Here is a 26,108-nt window from a genome sequence, read left to right as displayed (position 1 = left end):
GCATTTGGGCCCTTGCGATCCTCAGAATGCTGATGTCACTCAACAGCAGCTGCCTGAGAGCTCCGCTGGTGACAAGGCCAGCCGGCCTGCAACCCTCTGGGAAGAGGAGCCAAATAATGCTGCAGTGCATCACCCATCTATCGCAGCAAGTACCTCCTCTATGTGGCCAAACACACGCACACACACGCATGCACACACACACGCACACACACACACACGCACGCACACACACGCGTACACACACACGCACACACTCTGTACGCTAAAAGAAAAGATCCCACTCCATGAAGAATTTAATCCAATGAGAAAGAAACCCTCTCATCAGCTCTGTTCAGCCCTGTGTCTGCTCCATTCCACCACAGATGAATGGATGAATGGCAGATTCAGATACAGCAATGATGCATTTTTTTTTCCCCTCTTCACTGAGCCAGTAGTGTATGATGCTGGCGATAATTTCAGTAATGCCCTGCAGCACCAGAACCCCAAGGAGCAGGGGTGGGGTGGATGATCTGCATATTGAATGATTGATTTTCTGTGGTAGTAATTAGTCAGGGCTTACTGTGATAGAGAGGGTTGTGGACATAAAGATCATGAAAATCCCTGCCCTCTCAATGCAGGCCCTCTCAGGCTCAGCTTTAGTCATTTTACTCTGACAAAGCAATTGAAATGAAAGCACTGTGACTATGAAGGCCCCAAGCTCACATGTAAAACACTGGTATACATAACCTTATTAAGGGTCACTGGTTTAGAGAAGCATTCCCTCATACTTCCACTAACACTGTTTCCCTAGGGTCACTTTTAAACACTTTATCTTTTTCTTTACAGATCATTTTTCTGAGCATAGCCAGAGGCACCCTTTAAATACAAAAAATAATATATATAATATAATATTACATTAATTAATAACAGCAAAATTAATATTAGATATAAGGGTAATAATACCATTAATATTGTATTATATACTGCATTTCAGTTGATTTCATTTACATTTTTGTCATTTAGCAGATACTCTTTTGCAGACAACAAGAAACAAGATACCCTGTAAAATTTCTTACAAAAAGCTAAAACTACAACATAACCTATAATAAATCTTTAACATGCTGTACAGTAAACTACACCATACGGTGAGGTCAGGGGAAGATGAGGTGGGTCTTCAGTCTGTCAGAAGATAGCCAGTGACTCTACTGTTCTGACTGCTAGTGGAAGTTCACTCCATCACACTGGGGCCAGAACAGGCAGAGGATGTGACCGGGATGTGAAGCTGCAGAACCTGACAGGAGTGTGGACAAAGGGGAGCCGTTACTCTTGCTGCCCATTGGTCTAACAGATGTGAGCCTTTATCAGTAGCAAGTGGAGGGAGGTCAGCAGGGAGAGACATGAGAGAATGTGGGGAGAATTTTGGATGATGGTCATCACCTGTGGAGCCTGGAACTCAAGTTTGTTAATGTTCAATTTCTGAGTGCAGCGGGGTTAATGATTTCCTTATGTACATATTCATAGATGTATAACTGCTATATAAAACAAAGTTTACCAAATGAAATATAAAACCTACAAATAATATCTGAATATGGTTGCATGACCTTTTTCAGTTTGGGTCCTACTTTATTTTTTCTAAGTACCAATTTGGCACAGAGAGAAAGAGTGCATCTACCAAATCAGATCAAGTTCCTTAAATGACATATGTAAGTGCTAAGGCATAGGAAAAATGCAGTTTGATCCCTCCAATGTCCTAGTCTAATGAAGCAAAAAAAATGAACATAAAGATGGTTTTTGAGCCATGTTCATAAATAAGTGATTACAGCAGTGAGGGGTGCTATGGATCCAGCACCTCCCCATATGCCATGCATCAATCCCTTTCAAACACCCAGTTAGGAGTCTCTCCTGAACAGACGGGTTCCTCACGACACAGAAAAACAGCGGATTCCCCAAACACAGATCCATGCACCCACAGACACACACAAACACACACACACACACGCACATGGACACTTGGAAAAATCACTTCAGATATGCTTTTAAAAGAAAAAAAAAAAAAACCTCGGCTCAATAGCTGAAATGTAATGCAGAAAAATGTCAGTGTGATCATAAGACCCTAAAGACGTGCTCAGATGCACTTTCGTTCTATTTCTATGGTGATCCCCAGATACAGAATCACATGCATGCCAAGCTTTAAAGATTCACCATTGCCTGAAGGTGTTATAAATCCCACATAACTGCCTCAAAACATTATCATACAAAAAGTCAAGTTTACTGCAAGCTTTCAAAGAATTCATCTATCACTGAATCTCTGTCAGAAGGCTTCAAGCACTAGGGACAGATAACAGGCATGAGATTGACAATGAGTTCACTAATTGTATACTTGAGTTGTATTCAAATACTTGCTAATTAACATAAAAGGAAGAGAAACCAAGGGATTTATTCTTATTCACTGACATTCATTAAGGAAAGCAAAATAGCAAGCAAAAAAGACTGCATAATAATCCTTTGATATCATTCATTTCCCACCTGAACATGTGAATCAATGAAATGAGTCATTACCTTTACAGAAATCATTTTCATACTGTGTTTGAGAGAGAAAAGCTGAGCTAAATCATTAAAACATTCTATCCTGGAAGCCATAGAATATTTGAGATGTGAAACCTAACCAATAAAATGAAGACCACTAGCACACATCCCAGTGCGACATCATTACTGCATTAGGCCATAACAAGCTTGCTTTGCCAAGTACACATTAGAGTCTTTGCTGGGAAAAAAAGAGGTTTGCCTGGCTAAATTTTCCTTAAAAACCACAGACAGGAAGTTCTGGGCTCTGAGCAACGTGCTGGCAGTAATGTCTATGAACACTGTGTGGAACATCCAGGTGATATCGAACTCCGTGGACAGATTGCCACACTAGCCAATAACCCCCCCTCAAACTTTGGTGGCCAACGAAGAAATATCACCAAAAGGTAGCTTTCTGTCAGCTTGATGATTGCGATGCCAAAAGCAGCTGAAAGTAGACAGCCGCTGTGCACAGAGGCATGGCGGCCTGTCCCATCTTGGTGACTCCAAGACACCTCTGAAACATGACATCCATAAGAATTTCAGCACAAGTTTGTGTGGATTTCTGCAGCTCCACTAAGGAAGTTCTTGCATTCTTGTCAAGCCTTTTGAGATTGTGTATTCATGTGTTTAAAAAAAAAAAACACATTTTAAGAACAGGATAATCAGCCATCTGAAATGAATAACTCATCAAAATGTATCAATGTGTAGAGGAAAGGCCGATGTGAAGATAATGTGACGCGGGACATACAAACCATTTTGCTGCATTTGGAAAATCACGAGATTGATCTTGGCTCATCCTCAGTTAACCTCAGACAAAATGGGGCCAACACTGCTGCTATAACTGCAACAAGGAGGTTACTAGTGTCACTATGGAATACTTCTGAAAACACTTTCTACGAAGTGTCATATCACAACAAAAACACCTCTTAATATGGAAGGTGCTCTCTTCCTTTTAGTGCTTTTCTATATAAGATCCCTCCACCTGCTTTCTAGAGATTTGCACTAGCACCCACTTCAGTGACAGATGTTTGATTCAGGTCGGCAAGAAAACCCCTCTGAGATGACACATTATTGACCCCCAGATGCATTAACAGTTATACTCCAAGTAAGTTTGCCTGTAACATAATAAACGTATCAAGAAATAACCCTTAAATGTTTTATTAAATGAACTTGAAAAAAAACAATTATTTCATGGTTTGTGGGTCATGCTCCTGTTGAGGGTTGTCTCGTTGGTGAGGGAAGGCTTACAATGCACAGCTTGGGACTGATATGTAGTCATTCTACTTGACAAGGTCTGAACAATAATTATTGTATGGATTACAATTACACAGGCTCATGGGTTAAAGATCTCCGGCACCACACCGGAAATCCGGCGTGCAGAGATTTTAGATCAGACAATAAATTATGACTAGCGTATATGGGCTCTGATATTACCAGACCAGAACGCAATTTTATTACAAACAATCACTGATGTGGTGTTTTTTCGGTAGCCTGTTTAGGCTATTTAGGCTAGGCCTGTTACTGGCACGAGAGCGCTGTTCTTATCTAATCGACAACTAGTTTCAACTTTAAAAATTAATGGCGAGAGACTTGGATAAATGAAAACCCTAATCACGAACAAACGTTCGGCGTATGTTGTCACAAATTGAACGAGCCCGGGAGCTGCTTTGCACCGTGTGTTTGAAAAAAATACAATATGGGACAAAAGGCAAAAGGTGTTGTCTCGGCATGATACAGATAACTCCCATCACACAAAGCAGCTGTTCGGGCTCTTCGTTATACGTCAACGTTGCTGGGAGTTGTGGCCACTGTAGCTGCTGCCGCTTCATCCATCCAACACCGTGTGTGCAATCATAAAGTCCGCATTTATAGCGGAAGATGACCTGTCTTTCAGGATAGCGCCAGCGCTGGATGACCTGTGCAAAACATCACAGGACAGAACTGTGCTCTCCAAACTTAGCGTGTCAAATACACAGGCCAGCTACCTATCCACTCACGACATTGCCTGTCACATTAGGCAACATTTAGCGCACAAGCTGTCAAAACAGATGTTTTCACAAAACACTGACGAGTCCACAAACCGCAACATGGACAGAATTTTCAATGTATTGGTCCAATTCTATGATGATGACTTGGACAAAGTTGTAACACAGCATCTTGCTACTCGACCAACTTTTATTGAAGCTGCACTTTTTATTTTTAATAGCATTTATGAAAAAAGGAAGCCCTTTTAATTTTAGCACAGTAATACAAAATTGTATTAATGTTTTTTTTTTTTTTTTTTTTACAATTTTGAATTAGAGCGGTACATGCGTCCCATTTGTTGCTTTAAGCCCTGCACAAGGCATTGTACAGGAATTTTACAGGAAAGTATCGAACCAGAAAAAATCTCTCATTAGTAGAAGTGTCATCAGAGTCCAGCAGGACTCCAGCAGGACACAAGTGAAACTGTGACCTGACACCAGCAGGTGATGAGACCCTGTACCTGACTGTGATGTCTTTCAGCGAACTTGAGGCCTGTCAGGGGCCACTTCACACAATCCACTGGAATCTTGCAGTGAGGTCTGGCCCATCTTACATTGAATTCACACCCAGAGCACTTTAATCCAGCTGCAAGACAGCTGTTTGAGTAGTGGTTTTGAATCTTAGCCGCACATAACTACTGCTGGGGTCCAACTGCAGTCTCACAACCAACCCTGGCCAGGCAAAGTGAAATAAATGAGTGAATAAATAGAACCAGCCCCCAAAATGGGCCAAATAAACCCAAAGAAGACAGTCAGCCAGCAGACCAAACATTCATACAAGACTCCATTTACTTGCATGCAATGGGTCACTGTACACTCTCACCACAGATGACTGATGGTTATTCAACACTTAAACCTAAAGAGAGAAATATCAGGACATTTCAACAACCAAAAGCTTTACAATGTTAACTGTTAACAAATGAGCATTTAATGTTCACATTGGCTAGAAAGCTGTAAATGGCAGCATTTCCCAAAAAACAGCTTTTCCAGGCGGCAGTGTAGCATAGTGGTTAAAGAGCATGACTCGTACCCAAAAGGTTACCGGTTCGATTCCCTGCTGGAGCACTGCTCCTGTACCCTTGAGCAAGGTACTTAACCCCCAATTGCCTCAATAAATCCAGCTGTATAAATGGATAACATTGTAAAAAAAAAACTGTAACCGATGTAAGTCGCTCTGGATAAGAGCATCTGCTAAATGCCAATAATGTAATATAATGCAAGCCTATTCACAGAACCAGAGTAGTTACACCAACAAATGTTCATATGCATACAAACACGCTAACACTCATCTAAGCAGACACACAGAGTCACACCACACTGACAACACAAATTTTTGTATTTTCCAGTATGGGCCTCTTACTAATTATGCATCAAGAGTGAAAAGAAAGTACTATCAAAGTACTACCAAGCCCAGAAAATACATCCAATTGTCCCAAGACTTACTGTCTTGCAAAATTTTGAACAAAATTAGCAAAACTGCAGATCACTCCTATTTTGACCTGGTATTGGAGCTATGCAAATCTGAATCTGAGAGGACATTTTCCAAATTGTTTCTGCATATGTACATTAAAATGCGCCACTTGACTTTCCACCAAAAAACTGACCCAATTTCCTACTAAGTGTTGTCCCTCCAGAAAAAGACAAAGCCAAATTATTTTCTTCCTGCACTTCTAGAACAGAGCCCCCCTTCAGTAACAGACTCCAGATGAAGACCTCAGCCATCAAAACGTATGCATGTGGGAACTCATTATTTCCACTCCATGCGTTGTACTAGCACCAGTGAATGTCCACTGCAGGTGCTTATGTTCCATTGCCTCATACAGTAAGGTGTGAATATGACCCCAGCCTCTGGTGGGAGCTGATGGGAGGTGAAGGTAGCTAAGTGGGCAGCAGTGTGATGTAGTGGTAAGGAGCAGGGCTCGTTAACGGTGCTGGTTTGAGTCCTCCACTGGGGCACTGCTGTTGTACCCTCGGGCAAGGTACTTAACCAGCTAGATATTTACAACTGGAGGCAGTTGTGGGTTAACTGAATAATATAGATAAATACTGTAACCTGTATAAGTCTTTGTGGATAGGAGGGTCTGTTAAGCAGCTAAATGTAAATGCCAATGTAGTTCAGGATGCGGAAGTGATAAGAACATGGTTACAAAAAAGACCATGAACTTGACACCTTGTCCCGTGTGACATGTGTTAATCCCTTTGCCTTATCTGGATGCAAAGGTGACAGTTGAGAGACATGGATTTCCCAGCACCACCAACAGCAGTGCTGTTGCAGCGCTGATCTGTCCAGCAGACTCGCACTGCAACGCAAGGGCTCTCTTTCAGATACTATACTCACGCACAAAACGCATGAAAAACATCAGCTTTTCCATTAGGTCACAGTGATACAGGATACACCATGCAGATTCCTGTTGTAAAACTCCACCCCTTTTACACACTTTCCATCGCGCTGCCATCCACCCATAATGATTTATGGGTGAAAGTCAACTATAGGCAGGGTTTTCAGGCCTCTTTAAACTTCCGAAACTTGGAAGAGCAAGGACAATATTTCATTAGGTAATTTCAGGCAAAGAAGTAACAAAAACACACATCCTTTTACTCTCCAGCACCAGAGCTGTGCACTCCTAACCCCAGACATCTGACTGGAGACTGACCTGGACTTTAAACCGTTCGATGAGTAAACAGAGTAAACACAAGCTTGTTATCATTAAACATGGGAATAATCCATGGCAAAAACTGAACACTGACAAGCTTAGAAAACACAGAGATACTACAGTCAGCCCCGCAAGATGTCAAAGGGTCAAACACTGACCCACTCTAAGGAGTCTTGCTCCTAATTTATATTTAAAGAGAACTTCAGAGAAGGCGCGACACAAGCAATTTATATTTTATAGAGCTAAACCCATGACATTCCAGCTGTCTGAGTGGTGGCACCTCCTTTCAGGTGTTTGAGCACAAACATACTTTTGTTCTAAATTGCAACTGACAAATTTTATGAGAGCAATATTCCCTCCAGCTACCTCAAATGTTTACTGGAGCAGGCAGAGGAAATAAACTAACTTTGTATCTATGGTAAAAAAAAAAAAAAAACACACCCACAAACAAACAAAAATGCTGCATTTGAATAGATAACAGACCAATATCAGCTTAATTTGTATCCACTCAACTTGGCTTCTCACAGATTGAGATGTATTGTAAGGACTCTAGTATGTGGATTGGGTCAATGAGCTGTTACACCTGTAACAGCCAATCACGGGCCCTATGCCCTGCTGCTTCACATTCCTCCTGTGGAGAGAAGCTGGCTGACCATCCCCAACTGTCACCAGAGCCACCAGGACAGCTCCCACGCCTGTGGCATTGCCACCATACATAAGATCTGCATGCCGATAGGGAAGGGACTGGAGCAGGAGAGTTGGGGGGGGGGGGGGGGGATCTGCGGGGTTCCGAGGCAGACGGAGCACGCTGCTGCCCCCCTGGAGAGCTGTGAGAACAGCGGCAGGATTAGGGGCCGGAGCACGTGAGGGATTCCGCCACGCTTTGTTAAGACTTTCCGGGCTTGGTATTACACGCTCCACTTCCGCGGGTCTCCTAGGCAACCACGGCTTGGGCCAATCCCAGCCCCGGTTGCTTCTGTCAGCTCTGGTCTGAAACTTCAGGGCCTACTTTCTGTGCAGGGTACATGTCAATGGAGAGGGCTGAGATGCTGCTAAGTGTGACAAAGAGTCCTGAATTTCATTACAGGCTCCAGATGAAGTCAATGGCCACTGACTGTGGTTTCCATTGCAGATCATTGCAGACACACGACTCATTAAAGGAGTGCATCATGGTCCGAAAGCACAAATGTTTGTAAAATGATACACAAAACCTGACATTCTGGGATAAAAGCCCATCACTTTGTACTGACACAAAGTGGATTAAATCAAGACAATCCTCTTTTTTAAAACCCATAAACTCTCACTAAATAAGGCAACCTTGCTACTGCAGCACCTAAAGATTTCCAATGCAAGTTAAGACAAACTGAAGTCTTACCTTATTGCTAGGGGTGATGCAGCTGAGGATATCTGCAGATATTTACAGCTGGAAAAAAAATAAAAAAACAAAGTTTAAAATAGGCAGTGAAAGCACAATACATTATTTACACACAAAAATGAATATTCGAGTTGCTTATTCAGTATGTCCAAAAAAAAAAAACTGAAGACTTTTCCGCAGTAGGTGATGTAAATCTGGCTGGTACAGCGTCAGGGCTTTAAAACCGATCGTATTCCTTTGCCTTCATGAATTCCCATTAAGTTAATGTTATCTTTCTCTCTCTAAGAAGAAGCGCTTGCACAGAGAGCATTCTCTAAAGCATGGCTACGAAACCCAGTGCACCTGGGATTCCATCCCTCTTCAAACCACTTTTGGTCTCAGAATAGAGCAAGCTATATTGGTTCAATTCAAAACAATCATTGAGTCAGATGGTTAAGGGTGGAACAAAAGTCTGCTAACACAGAAGCCCTAAAGGACCAGTGAGGAGACCTACAGACACAGGATCTTTGTAGGGCTTGAACTGAGCAGCAATGCCCTGAAATACATCCATTACATTAGATTACACTCATTTAGCAGGCGCTCTTATCCAGAGCGACTTCTGGCACAAAAGAACAGAAGTGTATCCATTCAAGTCGAATGACCACCAGTGTCAGACCAGAGTAACAACCCTCAGACCAGTGAGTGTGAGCATAACACCATTCAAGCCCTGCCACAAGTTAACTTGTGCAGCCTGAATAGTCAAGGGAAGCCAAGTATGCTGCCATATATCAGTCACTAGATCACAGAATGTGAAACACACCGCGAAACTACATGTAAAATAAACAGCAAGTACAAGTAGCAGGTGTTTGGGGGTGGGGATTGAGGTAGAACTGAGATGCAGCCTGAAGAGGTAGGTCTTCAGTTTGTGATGGAAGATGGCCAGTGATTCCACTGTCCTAACCTCCATGGGGAGCTAATTCCACCACTGAGGGACCGGTACAGACAGGCATCATGGCTGAGAGGATGCTGACTTTGACCTGGCGGGAAAGGTCAGTTGCCTCATGGTTGCAGATCGTAGTAATCTGGGCGGTACATAAGGTTTGAAGACCAATTGTAGGTATGAGAGGGAGTCCCATTCACTGTCCCGTATGCCAGCACCAAAGTTTTGAACTTTATGTGAGCAATAACAGGAAGCCAGTGAACTGAACTTAGGTGAAGAGGAGTGTGACTTCATTATGTTTAGGGAGGTTACTGACAAGTCATGCATCATCATGAACATCATGCCCATGCTGTATACAGATCGGTATTGTCATCCTCTCACAAAGCCCGACTCCATTTCCACAATGCAGAAAACAGATGACAGTCCGCTTTAGTAGTACATATACTGACAGTCAGAAACAGGACAACAGCTAACAGAGCTCAAAGAGCACAATTTAAACTGCAATGGTAGTGGAGCAATGACATGGGGACATCATGGCCATGCATGTCCCTCACCCTCTTTTCAAATCAATTGTTATTCTCCCCAAAAAACCCTATATATTGCACATTTTATTTTGAGAATTATACAAACATGCTTTTTGGACTTCCTGTTTGAAAAACAGGAACTTCTGTCACTGGTGTCTGACTGTGCACCTTTGCCCTCTAAACTCATATCATACCCCTGATTTACTAGAGGCGAATCCAGTATTTTTGTCTCTATTAAAAGGAACTAGGACAAGTCATTTCTTATCAACTGGATCCATGTGAATTACTGAATTTTCTAATGTCCTCCAGTCATTTTAATGCTGCAGCCATGTCATGTAAACTCTCAGATGGCAGAAAGTGACTAGACCTCCTGCTTGTTTCCTGTAACCATCTTGCCGGAAATTTTATGTAGAAACCATAAATGGTGATGACGGGATGGGAAAATAATAATTACAAAGTTAATTTTATCTCTGTGTTTTATGATGCTGATAAAATCCTCTCACCCCACAGAAAAATGAGTGAATAAATCAAAGCAGAACATTATTTCCATATCTCAGCTGAATAATGCACCGTAATGCCCAATTATAGGCTGTGTTATTTGAAGCTGGCTGCATATAAATCAGCATTTTTTTGTAATGACAGCCTTAAAACAAACACGTATGTATGGCAAAATGTTAAACTCCTGGGCCCCTGACATTAATTACAAGCCAGTTGTTACGGCAGCATGGTTGCAATTAAAATCTACATCGTGTAACATGCCCACTGACGTCACTAAAGGGGATCGCTGGTAGGGAAGCATTCCAAGAGAGTGGTGGAGGCCTACATCCATACCTTTGTGTAGAGAAACCTTCCACATCAAGGAGAGAGCTAGGCCTTGTGGGTAATTTGAGCAGCTACTGAACTCAAGTGCAGCTGAGGGCCTGACAGGAGGGGAGATACATAGCAAAAGCCAGAGGAGATTGATTCCCCGAGACCTCCGTCTTTAACCTGATTACAGTAATGAGCTTAGAGACTGCTGAATGCACAACACAGAACAGTCGAGCACACACACACACACACACACACACACACACACACAAGCCTGGCTGCAGCATTACTGTGGCACTTAGCAGAATGCTGTCTGTTATGTAATGCCTCCTACTATGAGTTGCTATATTGATGATTTGGTATCATCTCTGCTCTTACATTAACCTTTTTGTATGCACTTGTAAGCCACTCTGGACAACAGCATCTGCTGAATGCCTACATGTAACTGTAAATGAATTGTCTGTGTTCGTTCAGAAAAGAAATGCCCTCACCCACTTGTCTAAGCAGGGATTGATTCACCTTTCAAGCTATCAACTATACTACACAATTGAGGAAAGGACTTCTGTTGAAAGAACTGAGAAGTGACACTAAAATTAAATGCAGATCCCAATCAAATAAATTCAAAATGAATCCCATATTTCAAACTATTACAGGGCATTAACACTGCATGATATCGTACATCAAATCAGATAAAAATAAGTTTGTAGACCAAGTCTCAAGAAAATCAGAGATGTCCCTACTGGTAGTCCTGATGATTTGACAGGTAGTGGGGCATATATACTTTTGTCATCCTCCACTGTTGCGTTATATTTTCATTATAAAACAAGTGTCTGTGGCAGCCACTGTCCGCACATCAATCGCAAAGCCTCAAGGGTGCGCACAAGAGGTCAAGTTTGAGTAGTAAAGGAGTGAACTGGAGGTCAGGCTTATTACTCATTTACTCATGCGTATGAGGAGGCATGTGCCAGTAGCATTTCCCAATGTGCAGAATAGAGGAGCCCACTCCATAGAAACAAACCCAGCAGGTTACTCCAGCAGACTCACATTTTGCTTTGAGGAAGGATGCACTCGATTTGAGGTTGAAAGTAAGGGACTGTTCCTGCCTAAGGCATTTATATTCACCTGCATGCCAAGTGTGGGCACTGGGAGACAGCGCTTGGCAATACCAAAAGGAATGCAGTCTTTTAGCTAGATCTGAGGGTCTACCGTACCTCTGCTTTCCTCTGTAGGTATTGGGAGAACATTAGCGTAAAAATAAACACAGACACAGAAAACAAAAACAGACACAGGACTGAAGTGAAAGAGGCTAAACAGCAAGACCAGTGTACTTCTTTGATTTAGATATCAAGAAAAACACCTGATGAAAGAGCCAACCCCATATTCACAGCTATCTGTGGCTACAATAATTGCAGCACCATGTCCCCTAATGGGCAGGCATGGTAAACAGGAGCCTGAGGCCTTTTTATTAAGTAACTACTTCCAATTGATCAAGGAGCCACTTTATTAAAATGATATTTTTTACCACCCCACTAATAAGGCTGTACCTCTGAAAACTCATCCATGGTCATGCTCCTGTGGTACTGAGGGCATGATCGCAGAGTTAGTGAGCACTGGTCTTCCTCTAATTAAGCCCAAGCAGGGCCGTGTTCACTCTAGAGTGTGAGGAAAGAGGCCACTCTCTTCCCGGTCTATTTCTGCCAGAGAGCTGCGTATCTATCAAGTCATGACTAACATAAATAGCCTAACTTTAGTTATTTATAAGGGGAGGTTATTTCATGGTCTATGTACAACCCCCCCACCCCCCAGACTGCAGAGTATCTTCTCTCTGTATCACCTTATATACAAGTACTACCGATCCTACTTTGAAACATGCATGAACACAAGATGGTGAACTGTTGAATACATTTCAGCCACTCCTCAGTCAAAAATGAAGACCACTTCTACCTTCTACTATTAAGAAGGTTGCCAAAATCTCTATAAATGTACACGTTTGCAGAGTACACAGCACAGGTAGTTTTCTATGCAAACAGCCAGCATTTAGTAAAGACTTAAAACCAAGCTGTGAAATGAGCACTGTATTGTGGTTCTGCAGGAGTGTACAAACATGTAAAGACAAAAATGTTACGTTTCTACCAACAAAAAACAAATTAATCACTGTAAATATCAGCTCAGCCCAACAAACATGCCAGCCCCTTCTCAACAATCACAGTAACTAAGAACCTCTTACAGCAACAACCTGAACCACATTTTATGTTTAGATGATGAAATGAACACTCTAAGCATGGAAAAATCTTTGGTCAATTGTCCAATCTGTACATAAAAGATGGAAATCGAACATGAACCTACAGATGCTTTAGTTTTTCACATTAATTCATTTGGAATACCTGCCCTTAAACTTGGAATCCAAACTGGATTGTCTGAAATGAGCTGCAATAACTTTGTGTCTTTACAGACAAAGAGAAAGGAAGACATCATCAGTTCAGCCAAAAGCCACATTAAAAATGTCACCCACACACAACATACAGAGCTTATTCAGACAGGAACATGCCTTAAGACAGTACAGCAAATACAAGTTATAAATACCATGGCTGACTTGAAGCAAATATCATCACTGTGATTAGCTATCTGTAGCAGAGCTGAAATGAATAGCATGTGTGAGTCCTGCATAAAGCCTGTGGGGTAGCGGGTAGCAGGTAGCACAGCAGTTGCAGCGCTTATGCCTCTCCCTGAGACCTGGCTAACTAGCGTTGTTGCCGACAGGCTAGGGGAAATTTGCCTTTAGCTCAACTGGCAACGACACTGGCTGTAAGGGGTTGGCAGTGAACAGCGAGAACCCCCGTAACATCTAATACACAACGCAGTAAGAGCCCACCGGTTACATATCTCTGCATGCATTCTCTGCACAGCGTCTTCTGAAACCTGTGGCCTGAAGGATCACACGCTGAGGTGAAAGGAGAAACAGACAGGATGCCTTTGAAGGAAGACCTGTGGAAAAAAGGGCACTTTTGTCTGTACTGAGCCCCAAAGGGAAGAAGGGCTGTGACTGGGTAGGGGCACAGCTGGGTTAGAGATTCAGCTGTAAAAATACAGGCCCTAACCTCACCCACTGTAGCCCATTTAGCCCCAGGACAGGGGTGTGCATGAGGTGTAAGGTTTTTGGGGAGCCTTACACAACAGGAACCTTACTGGATGAAGGAAGGCCTGTATTTCTCCCTAGTTTACTAAAATTGACAGTATGCATCAACTGTCAAAACTCAAAACGAGTAACTACTGACCTTTGACTACTACTTTGACCTTTGAGCTTTGACCACTAAACACTTTTTGCTTGAAAGATAAAAGAAAATACAGGTACTTGTAAATTCTACAATTGCACACATTTATGGTAATTTCCCCTTCAGTGGCAATATTTCCTCCCCATAATGTAACAGAAGAATCATAATCCTCTCATCTTCCATTGGGTCTAAATGAATGTTTTGATGACCACATATTCTTAGGGTTAGAAAGTACCCCACTGAGTGAAATATGAATTTTGCTTTCAGCAACAGATGAAGAGGGCTCATGAATAGCTCAGTGATAGAGGCGTTCACTTTGAACACACACTGAACTGGCTGGGAACCTGGGTTTGATCCCAGCCATGTCATCACCCAAGGATATGACTTGGGGCCAAAGGCAGCGGAACTAACTGACTCTGAGGTGGGTGGGGTCGGCCATGGCTGGTTTGTCTCGTTGCACACCAGCAATCCCCGCTGTTCAGCTGGGCACCCACAGACAGCCTACATAAAGCTGCACACGAAGCATCTTTCTTTGAACCATGTCTGTGCAAGCCTGGCATGGAGACTGCATGGAGACTCTGTGAAAAGAAGTGGAGGATGACATCATGTGTTTGAGGGGAACATGTTTGTCTGCGCTCTCACTGAATGTTAGTGGTGCTTACAGTCTAGTGACATAATAGAGCATTCCAAATTGTGAGAAAATGGGGGAAAAATAGATGCATTATATTGCCAGCTTTAAGAGCCACTCCACAGCTGCATGTACCTACACCTGACAAATCCATCATGTTGTGAGACCTCCTTCAGTTTCAGCAATAGAGAGCTACATTTTCATCTACAGAGGAATGACAGAAGACAGTACTATAAGAAATGTTCAAGTGGAGCCAATTTAAAGACACTCTACACAGGAAAAATGAGACAATCTTTTTGAAAATAAATAATTTATCAGTAATTCCTTGTTCCACTCCTCAAAGCAAACCACCACCACACCATCAGTGAGCATCACAAATGAGTGATTTGATCCCAACACATTGCAGTGGGCAAAGTGATGGTAATGGTAACCTGGTGAGTGCTGATACCAGACTTTTCTGTCTTTTCTGTTCACATTGGCCAGCATCATTATTTCCAGATCAATTATAACATCCTAAAATGTGGAGTCAATAGCCAACTTTATGGTATTATTCCCTTGCAGCAATCAAGGATAATTTACTATAAAAAACACAATTTATTGACCTGCCAACAATCATTATTTAATTCAGTCAAATGTCTTAAGGAGTTGGAGCACTTGGAATAACCCCCCTCTAAGCCAGAAACAACATCACACTTCTTGGCAATCACAGCGACAAAAGGGTAAATACTGGGACAAAATGAGCTTCATTTAATGTGGAGATGGCTGAAGATGGTGACTCAGTCTGACCAGAAATCACAATCCATAGACCCTTGCCAGTAATGGAATTAATCACCTGTGAAATGTGTGTGAGAGAACTCTTGTGTTGTATTTTGTGTGTGTTGAAGAGCTCTGTAGCCAGGATTGACACTCATATACATCCAGACTTTTCCAGTATGGTTTTTGAAAGTGAGGAGGGGTTTGTTTCACGAAAAGTGTGGAAGGGGCTTTCAATGTTTTTCCTCACACTCTCCAAGTTACATTCTCTCCCTACCGCTGCTGTCTAGCAGACTTTGCCTCCCTCTCCACTGTGACCTGGGAAATCACACGCATATCCAATCACAGCCTTCGCAGCATAAGCCAGTAAGGTGTTTGATCCTACTCCCGCACACCGCTCTCGGCGACAGAGGGGAAAAACTCCCAGGAGTGTTCTACTTCTGAATGCTTCAGTCATGACATTTAGGCTATTTCCTGTTCAAAGCTGCTCACTAGTGCTTTTATCAAATCCACAAAGTGGAACAAGCTATTGACATTTGGTAGAGCTGACACTGCACTTAAGCAATAAAACAAAAAAGTGATACAAATAATGCTTTAACAGAAAATATGAAATTACTAAATAAAAAAAAAACTAAGTAATATAACAGTTCAACTGCCTGTGACCCATCATTGTTGTCATTATTTTGCTCTCCATTCTGCCATGGGTAAGAAATTGCATCATTACTCCAGCACCTCTCATTTACAAAGGCTTCTAATGCAGCAATTTCCTGTGCTCATATTTTCACAACCAGCAAAAACCAACCAAGTTCAATAAGCTTTTCTCACAGACGAATGCCATATACACTGAGTTTTATTTTGGGACTACTGTCAAAACCAGGATTCCTGCCCAAAAATATTTTCGAGTCACTTCATTCTCAAGTCATTTCAAACACTTCAAGAAGTCAAGAAGCTGCTGCATGGAAATGTACCAGGAAGATTCTGGAATGCCAACTGCCACTTCATTTAAATTGATAGACTAGAAACAGTTGATGTTTTGACTGTACAACAATTTGTGAGAAATTACAGACTGATGAACTGGTACTCAAAGTCTAATAATGATGGTGACTATATCAGTAGATCACTCAGGGGACTCATATAATAAGGCAAAAAATAAGGCAAAAAAAAAAAAAAATCCTATCCAGACTACCGTTTTCAGTTACTGCTAAAGTCACTCTATCAACTATTGACAGGAGCATGACAAAGTGGAGATGGGGGGAATGGGGGTTGTTGAACTGCTGTTAAAAATTATCGGTACTTTACACAGTTAGCTCAATTGCACACCAATTTGTGGCTTGATTTTTGGTGTTGATGTTTGTTGGAAAAGGCAATAAAATATGAAAAAGAACCCCTGCAGGGAAAAGATTCAGTTGAGCAGAGGAGGCACACACTAAGTCAATGAGCCTTTAAAGGGTGATAGGCAGTGCATGCCCAAACACACGGCTGGGTTTCTTATTGACTCACAGGGGAAAGACTCACTTATTCGACCTGTGGTTCGATTCACATCATTTGCCTTGTGACCTCATCCCATAGGCATATATTTTGTACTCAGGTGTAGGCCATGGACGATTCTGTTATTCTGGGTGTACTGGACTGTAGAGAGCTGTTTCTGACTTTGGGAAAAGCCCTGACTGAGTTTGGCTCTGGTTTAGTGCAACACAGTGACTGAGAAGAGCAGAGCATTAGCACAGTGATCTGGAGAGAAACAGACATTCTTGGCTGCATTTTTCTCATGGCTAGCTCTGCTCTGGTCAACTTCTCAGTGCCTGCTGCCTTTGAAGCAAAAATGTATTCACAAGTGAACAACCCTGGTGCTTGGGGGGTGGGGGGTGGGGGCTCTTTCCATGTCTTCCATTTGTATAGCTAAATGTCTACTGACCCAGGCTAAATGTACCAAAGGAGTTCACTATGCGGTAATCCAACCTGCAGTCTGCAGGAGGGAAAGTCCAGTTCTTTAACCTGTGCATCACACCGCCACCCATCCTGAGAGACCCTTGACAGATGGGTCCCGTCTGCTGTACAGTGGCTACAGTAACACTGCTGCTGGGACCACACAGAAGGAAATCAAGAACCATAACCACCAATCTCTATAATCGAGTCATCAAGACTGGATCACCAGGGATCCTTGGAAAGCAAGAGGATGGGCGTGATACAGAGGCCACTGCAGGCCAAGTTCTCCTCAAGCAACAGCAGTGATTGGAATACAGTTAGCTTTGGGGCAAGCTTCTGGAAGATTGCTAATCACATGCCATATGAGACATTGACATGACAAAAGGCTCTTTGTGTATTAACATAATATACATAATTATAATATTATAATCATACTTATTATTATTATTATTATTATTAAATTACACACTATTATCCACTTATCAGTCACCAGATACCCTTAACCACGGGGACTTTTATTAATCAATGCAGTTGGATATTTACTGAATTCATTCAGGTGATGTACCTTCCTGTGAAAAGTCAAGTTCCCTCCAATTCCAATTACAGTATGCCACGTTCTATTACTTCCTGTTAACCTCCTGGCCTTGCCATTGTTAAAAGGACAGTATGCTTTATGTGAGCATAAGTTTCAAAGCAGAATGTACTTCACGTTTAGAGGAGTAATGAGAAAATGCTCTTCTCCACCCAAAGTGCTGTCTGAAGCAAAGCATGTGTGATCACGCACTTCACTAGTGGTTACAGCGGGGCGGCAGCAGCATCATCGATGGGGGCAGAAGAAGTAGCAATCTCACCCCTACAGCCAAAGGCAATTTCAGGAGCACAATGGACCACATGGGACTCCATTGTTGCCTTCATCAAATTCCTCTATTATTGGCCATACAGAAAGGTAGAAAGAGTGGTCCCTTTCAGACAGAGTGGTGCCAGCAGGAACTGCAGCTGCCCATTAAACCTGGGCTTTTTTTTTTTTTTTTGCAGAAGCCACACTCCCGACAACCACACTGAATACAGACTTCCTACATTATGGAACCCAATTAAGAAATTGGGGAAATCAGGCCACGGTAATATCTTTCACGGTAATTATGCCACAGCTGGGCCAAAAAAAAAAAATGCATTTAATTTGAAGAAATCTATTCAAAGCAACACAATAACTGCAGCTTGCCATATACTTTTTAAAAGCAATTTTTCATGACACTTTGATGGTTTCAGCTTTGATGGAGGTGGAAAGAATGCAGACAAGTGGTTGTCATTATCTGGGACCTCTGTGATTGCATGCATGTTACGATATTTGTCCTCCACTGCATTATGCTGAAAAGCCTTGTCTTTACCACATGAGACATATGAAAAGATTACTGCTAGCAGCAGGCTGAAAGGTTTAGAGCTTACATAACATTTCTACCAAGAAATAAATGGATTGGCACAATTCTGAGGATAGGTGTGGCATCACTGTATTAAACATTATATGAATACAATGCATTATGGAAACTTCAGACAAAGCGGAAAAACCTACATGCTTTATGTGTTCTTGGTGGCTTGCAGGGGTAACCTAATCCCCTATGTCTTCAGGAACCAGCTAAACCTTCCTGTCAAGTAGATAATGGAGCAAACCAGAAAAGGAACACCCCTCTGAGATTCTGAATCAGGTGGGAACCCGATATATCTGGTTCAGCACCGGTCAAGCACTTTACATATAAAGTAGGTTTTATAGAAGGAAAAAGATCTGTAAAATTACCATCTGGAGATTCATACCCCACTACGCTCAGATTACAGATGCTCAATCTCAGATTGCCTTCACCAAGGTCACAGACTGCAAAGAGGACAGAATAAACAGCAGTTGTTGCCCAGTCCTGCTTTTGCTCCCCATTTCTCTCTCAATCTCACAAGATCAGCATTATGCTTTGGTATGCTGCAGAGTCCTGCTAATTTGTTCAGTGTGTTTTGCATCTTCCCAAATGAATATTGCTGACACAGCTACATTATGAACTAAAATGTGGTTTCGTGTATGTAGGCTTGGTAAATGAAGGAAACTGGCCATTAACCGGCCACTTCGGAGATTTCAAATGGTAAATGTTTGAGTTGGAAACGAGGCTCATGTGGTGACCAGTTACAATTCTATAAAGGGAGGGTTTTCAAACTACAAAAGAGATTATTCATCAGAGTGATTCTGACCCATGTAAGGAAATGCCACTAGAGAAGAACATTTGATTTTAGCAAGATATTGATTTGTGTGCTGTACTTAATTGCCATATAACACTACGGAATTCAACATTCTTACCTTAATATCCTGGACTACCTCTACTACTAGCTGAACCCAACGTACACTGTTCAAATGCCACACTTCATCATTCAAATGCCATACCTCAAGACTCAAATGCCACAACTAACCATTTGACTCAATGGCAAGCCAGCAATAGAATCTGAATGAACTCACGGAAGAAGTGAGGCTTTTCAGTCAACGACAAAGGGGAAACTAAACAACAAGGTCTCTCCACCATTGTGCTGTTCTGTTCGCTCTTTGAAAGAAGATGCCATATAAGGAGATAGAGATGATACGCAAGCTTATTTCCATCAAATGCAGATCACAAGAGACAGGAATGTGTGTCATTCATCAATGGGTACATTCATTGAGGGGGTAAATGTTAAAAGGGCGTCTAATATCGGTTCTCATGGCTCCAAGCTTCACTTCACCCTGAGGGGAATCCACAGTGAAAACAGAGCCGCCCACAGTGTGAGAGACCTTGATGTATTAAAAAAAGATGGGGGTGGGAGTAGGAAGATTTTTTTTTCTTTTTTTAAACACGCCTTTTCACAAAAAGTATTCCTTTCTGGATACAGTGACTGTCTGATGATGAGCATCAAGGCACACAAAGCACTGGAACAGGGTGTATTGAAATGCATCTTTCATGAAGGTGTTTAGCAGGGAGGAATGTAATGCTAAGAAATGTCAAAATCTAAAATGAACTCAGAAGGTAACTATAGGTTGCAAAGAGTGTTATTTATTTATCCGAATCTGTGTTTACAGAAATGGATTGCTGAAACGCAGGTGCCGAGAAAAACAAAACAAGAACAGAAGTAAACAGCTATGGGTTAACTACCTGAATCAGAGCTAAAGAATGATTTTAAACTTTTCAGTCTTCCACAGATGGCACTGGTTGATTGTAAGGTTGAAACACTCCATTTGGGTCAGTCTTGTTTTGTTGCTAAAAAAAATGTGCCAGATGTTTTAAGTGCAAAAATCCTTCCCACCTACATCCTTGACACGAAGAGCGCACCCAATCTACAGCATGTCGTGAACCTGATGCAATGTCATATGGTTTATTTTAATGATATCGCTGACGAGTTACATAGTGATGAGCTGCAATGACTTGCATTGACTAGCCTATAATCAATTAGAAGGAATGGCAATTAAAATGCATTGCTTTTCTCCACTCAGAAACTGATGAAAACAAGCGGATATCTTTGCCATGAAAATATAAATTCATTTGCAAATTGCAGGAGAGGGCATTGGAACAACACACTACAGTAGGTTAACAAGAGCCATCCGAAATAGACAACAGAGAGCTGACAGCTGTTTGCACTGGTAGCACTGAGCCAGACGTTAAAATTGGGCTCAATTACAGCATTTCAGACTGCTACCCATACACAGCAACCTGCTAACAAGGCTGTAGTGAGCAAGTCACCCGTAGCATTACCTGCAAGAAATGAGGAATGTTGCCTATGTTTAAGGTGCTGTGCTCCACAAAAATCCATGGCCTTTGCAAAGCTGAGGTCAGTGCAGCAGGTTAGCAGCCCTTATGCAGGCTATATAATGAGATGGCCTCTTTTGCCAGAGGTCTGGCTTGGAGTTTGCCATCAACACAATGTGGCTGACACAGTAACAAGGGCCCCGCATTGCCCATTTGAGGTCATGTTGTGTGCTGGAATTAAAACTAATGCTAGTGATTTTAAAGTCGTGCTTTGTCCACCAAGGCAGAGAAGAGGGGAAAAAAATCCTGTTCCTTCCACAAAGCAGATTCTTTAATCTTTCTGTTTGGGAATGACATTTACGTGTAATTTAGTTCCAAGTTCCCAGAGAGCAACATGGAGAAGGAAATGAAATCAGCGTGTTCTCCCCCTTTAAAGTGACTGTGTGTTCCGACTTTATTAGCATGGACGTTTACAGACATTGCTGTAAAAGTGATTTATGACAGGACCCACGCAGAAACCACAGCACAACGGGGCCCTGCTTAATAAAGAACTTCAGAAACACTTGAAGTGAACTTGCTCCCTGCCACCAGTTTACTTAATGCCGTTTATCAAAAGACTTGAAAAACGAGGGCCAAACCCAGCATGTGGGGTGAACTCTATTCCTATTGCCTCAGCAAACAGCAGTTTTGCCGAGTTCGACTACTGAGCAGCGTGCCGTGTAGTCATTAGTGTACCAGACTCTGCACCAGAGGGTAATAAGTAAAGACAGTTGTATATCAACTGGTTCAGTATAAAAATACCTATACGAGTGAGTTGTTAACTCTAAGCACTGTAGGTCACGTTGGATTTTTGCTATTAAAAAAAAAAAAAAACAAAAGACCAAAAAAAAAAAAAAAAAAACGTGCAAACAGCCACGCACACTCTGTGAGTTCAAAGACATACCATATGGAGACGAACTACAAGGAGATGAACATTTGCGATAATGGGGGTGAAATGCACCATTAAACCATTATAACAGGCTGTATTAAAAAAAAAAAGTCTAAAAAGTTTAGGAAAAGGCCACATGCCCTATAAATCTGCTCTTTTGTTTCTTGAGGTCAGATCTTATTTCGATATGGACTGTGCAAGTTCACAACATCTGTGAGGCAGCTGCTGCCAACCCCCTCTGGAGGTCAGAAGGTTAGGAGCCTTGGGGAGAGATGCCATTTAATCCAAGCCGTGGACAATCTGTGCAAGATTAAACAACGGGCAACCCTAACCTGCCTCTCTGCTAAAAACAGTCAACCATCCACCCTCTCTGAGGTAAAAAAAAAAAAAAAAAAAAAAAAGATCCCAAATGGTTAGTCAAGCCGGCCCACCGAAGGAGGGGCTCAGCCCTGTAGTTCAATTAATCCCTCAGCTCTCCCAAAAAGAGCTGCAACGCGCCGACTTAAGTGTGTCGCACAAGTGTTTCAACAGCATCAGTTTACACTAAAGCCTGCCAAATGAGGGCCTTGGAGGGTGTACACAAAGACTCCAATAAACCTTTCACATCCAGTGTGCTTTTCTACACTACGTGGTGATTTCCCCTAAACACACCAGCAGCTGCAGGGGTGTATAGAGAAAAGGTTTAAACTAGTAATGGGAGCATGAGACTTCATGAACCCAAAATTGGGTGGAGCCAAAAGTGACTCACTGATTTGAGCCAATTGTAGAATATTGCTATGGAAAGCAAAGCATGTGAGGAACTGGAAGCAGGTGATAGTGTCACCATTATGGGGTTCATGAAATTAAGCTGATGACACTCAAATGGCACCTGAAAAGACCAGTAACAGTTCTCCTCCTCATCCCTCTAAAAGAGCATGTATCAAAGGAAAACAAGTCTGGTTTGTCTAGAAATACATATTGGGCACCAGCAATACACTGCCTGAAGTGTGACACTGCAAGGAGATGAATAAGCCCTTCTCTGATGGAAGAAAGCAGTGATCACCATGAGAAGCTTTTCCTCCTCAATTCCAGAGCCTCCATGCATGCCCACAATGGAGAACCACTCTGGCCCTCGGCCTGCTGTTACTGTAATTCATTAGCTTCTCTTCCCGGGCACAGGCAAATCAAATCAAACGGTAAACACCGCCCAAGCTTCCAAATGACTTCCCGGCACTGCCAGCAAGGAACCTGCAAATAAATACCAACCACGCTGCCCGCACGAGACAGAGCCTTGTGATAATCCATAACCTCTCCACTGAAGGCATGGCTGTGGATTCTGAAGCAGGAAATAAACAAAAAAAAAGAACCTGGCAAACAGATGATCCGAAGGTGCAACAAGGAAGAGAAAACAAATCACATCAGTAACAGGGTAAAGTCACAGTGTCCACAGCCTATCCAGAAAGACAGAACCCTTAGTCTGAAAATAAAAAAATGACCAATCAGCAGACAGCATAACGAGGGCTGTCAGCCTCGGCATGGCTGGCATGCACCACGCCGAGTCTAAACGACACCCCATGGTCCAGGCTTGCTCCGTCTGGCACGCTGCCACCACTCAGGGTACAGCAGAACACCCTCTCCGGCTTGGTGCCCAGGTCCCTGGACATGTCCGCTCACTTCTGCCCTGCCACGGTATCACAAACGCTCTGTAGACCTATCTATGCTGGAGGATCACAGCCAGCCCCGCATTAAGCCAATGGCAAAGGCAGCTCTCGGAATTAACACAGTATCATTTTAAATGCGCCGAGTGCCGAGACATTTCCATTTGGTCATCGACCAGCTAAATTAAAACTGCCTACTGTTTTTCCTTCATAAGATGACATAGGCATTAAAGAATATTTAAGAATAGATCATACATTGCATCGTCAGTCATTTTTTAATGCTTTTAATACTCTCTTGATATTGGATTTCATTCTCTGCCTCATCACTGCTAGGTGCTTTCATCCTTGCTGCCTGCCCAGAAAGCACTTCTCAGGTGGCATCGGAAGCAAACTCTGCTACTCCTGTCTATGCAGCAGATTCCTGAATCTGTCAGTCTTTCCCCTCTGTGCTGACTTCTCAAGTTAAAGTCACCATGGGTCACTGTCACATTACAGTCTGCAAGATGCAGTTATTAGCAGGCTGCAGAGTGCAGGCTTTATTTAAGACTAGATTCCTAGTGACCTTCAAAACCATGCCATTCAAAATCCATCCATGGCAATGTGGCACATCTTCAGCAGGATCATAAAGGAAGGACAAAAACACAGAAAAGTACAAAATTATAGCAATGTACCACAAAGAACATCACTCTAGTGGAAAGGAAAACAGCACAGAAGCAAAGATCATCAAGAGCATAACATGGCATGACCCAAAAAAAATGTATTACGCAGTTGCTAAGTCCAGTTCCACTTTTCAGTTAGGGGACCGGGAACTTCCCTCACGATGACTGCATCCTGTTCCATGTATGCTCCATCTTGCTCAATTGCACTACTTTTCTGGAAACAGGGAAATGTTCTAAATGGACAACAAAGAGGATGCATTTGATGTCTTTTGGATTGCCTCCTGTTTGTATCTCATGAACGGAGAGTGCTCCAAGGCATGGGTGCTTGTCCAACTCATGAATTTTGTATACAGACCCCCTACATTCTCAGCTGAAGAACACCCACGGAGGACAGAGCGCCGACAACAGTGGAGGAAACGGTGGATGAGGAAAAAGACGTTTTGAGGATGTTCACATTCTGCACCTTTCATACACAAACATGAAAAGACCTCAGAAAGTCCACTCTCGCCCAGAGAGGATTTTTCTGAGGTCTTTTCATGTTGGGTATGACCGGTGCAGACCTTTGTATGACCGGTGCAGACGACACAGAATTGACACTACTCTGAGAGAGGCGGAGAACAGACTGACACAATTCTATCTATCCTTCCTCGAGGAACAGCAGGCCACTAATAATTATCTACCACATTTTCTACACCCCTTTCCTGAGCAAGCTGAGCTAATAATAAGAGTGAGTAAACTTGGAACCTTCCATCTGCAGCACATGACCGTCAAAAGGATCCATTCTTCCTTGTAGCTTTTAACCCTCCCCTAACCACGGCCCAAAGAGCATATCAGTTGCTCAGAAGCTTCCCTCTCCAGGGCTTCTCCTGGTCACTGAGGTACACAGAGTCCCCCCCCCCCCCCGCACCAGTTCCCCTGTTCAGCAGCCTCACCTGGGACAACTTCATCTCTTCCTGCCACATTCTGTGCTCATCCGGAAGGCCAGCCCTGTCCACCTGCCCAGACGAATATTAGCAGTGTCTCGTGAACCATACCACCGTTTTTGAACATGAGCCACAAAAGTAAACTGTTTGTATAGATCAGCACCACGCCCCATCTGTTAGAGTTAGTGTTTATGAACCACACAAATCCTTGGAATATGACTGTCTAAGATTCATGCTGCTGTATTCAAAAAACATTATCATTTGGAGGGTAAAAAATATGCAATTAACATAGATTGGGACCACATTACATTCCTTACAAACCAAGATTTTATGGAGCAGCGAAATCCTCCACCCGATTGGTAACTCTACGGGATTTAGCTGCATGGCTGCCTCTGAAATGTCAAAATTCAACTGCCTCCAGAGAGAAGCTAAGAGCAGTGACAAGAACAGAAAAACCCTGTACACAGTAAGAGAACAGGAGGCACATCCCTGTGGACTCTGCCTTCCCATTGTAGACAGACAATACAGTTGCTATAATCCTGCTCAATCTCCTCTGCTCTGTAAAAGCCAGAGTAGCCTGGCCTCACAGATGGAAGCTCTATTGTACGGCCTCTTGTGTCATGTACTCTCCTTTTCCACTGTAGAGCGGGAACCAGGCTAGCATGAACTTGGGCCAAGGCAGGGAGGTCTGGTACAGCATGGCTGCATTTGGATTTTGTTTCCCGTAACCAGAGATGTCACACATGACATCACACTGAATGATGCCATCTGCTCAGATGGATATGTTACCAG

At 42.7% G+C, this 26,108-nt stretch overlaps 1 protein-coding gene across 1 annotated transcript in view; it reads right to left on the bottom strand.

Annotated features, from left to right (window-relative positions):
• Nucleotides 1–26,108, bottom strand: part of LOC118781827 (talin-2-like) — a 118,035-nt gene that overhangs the window by 76,468 nt on the left and 15,459 nt on the right. The window contains exon 2 of the mRNA XM_036534923.1: nucleotides 8,598–8,645. The gene's annotated coding sequence lies outside the window, so the exon portion shown is untranslated. The remainder of the gene's footprint in view (nucleotides 1–8,597; nucleotides 8,646–26,108) is intronic.

The sequence above is a fragment of the Megalops cyprinoides genome, chromosome 8 (assembly GCF_013368585.1).
Source record: "Megalops cyprinoides isolate fMegCyp1 chromosome 8, fMegCyp1.pri, whole genome shotgun sequence".
Classification (NCBI taxonomy): Eukaryota; Metazoa; Chordata; class Actinopteri; order Elopiformes; family Megalopidae; genus Megalops; species Megalops cyprinoides.
Note: the sequence above shows the minus strand (reverse complement) of the source record. Positions and strands in the feature narration are given on the sequence as shown.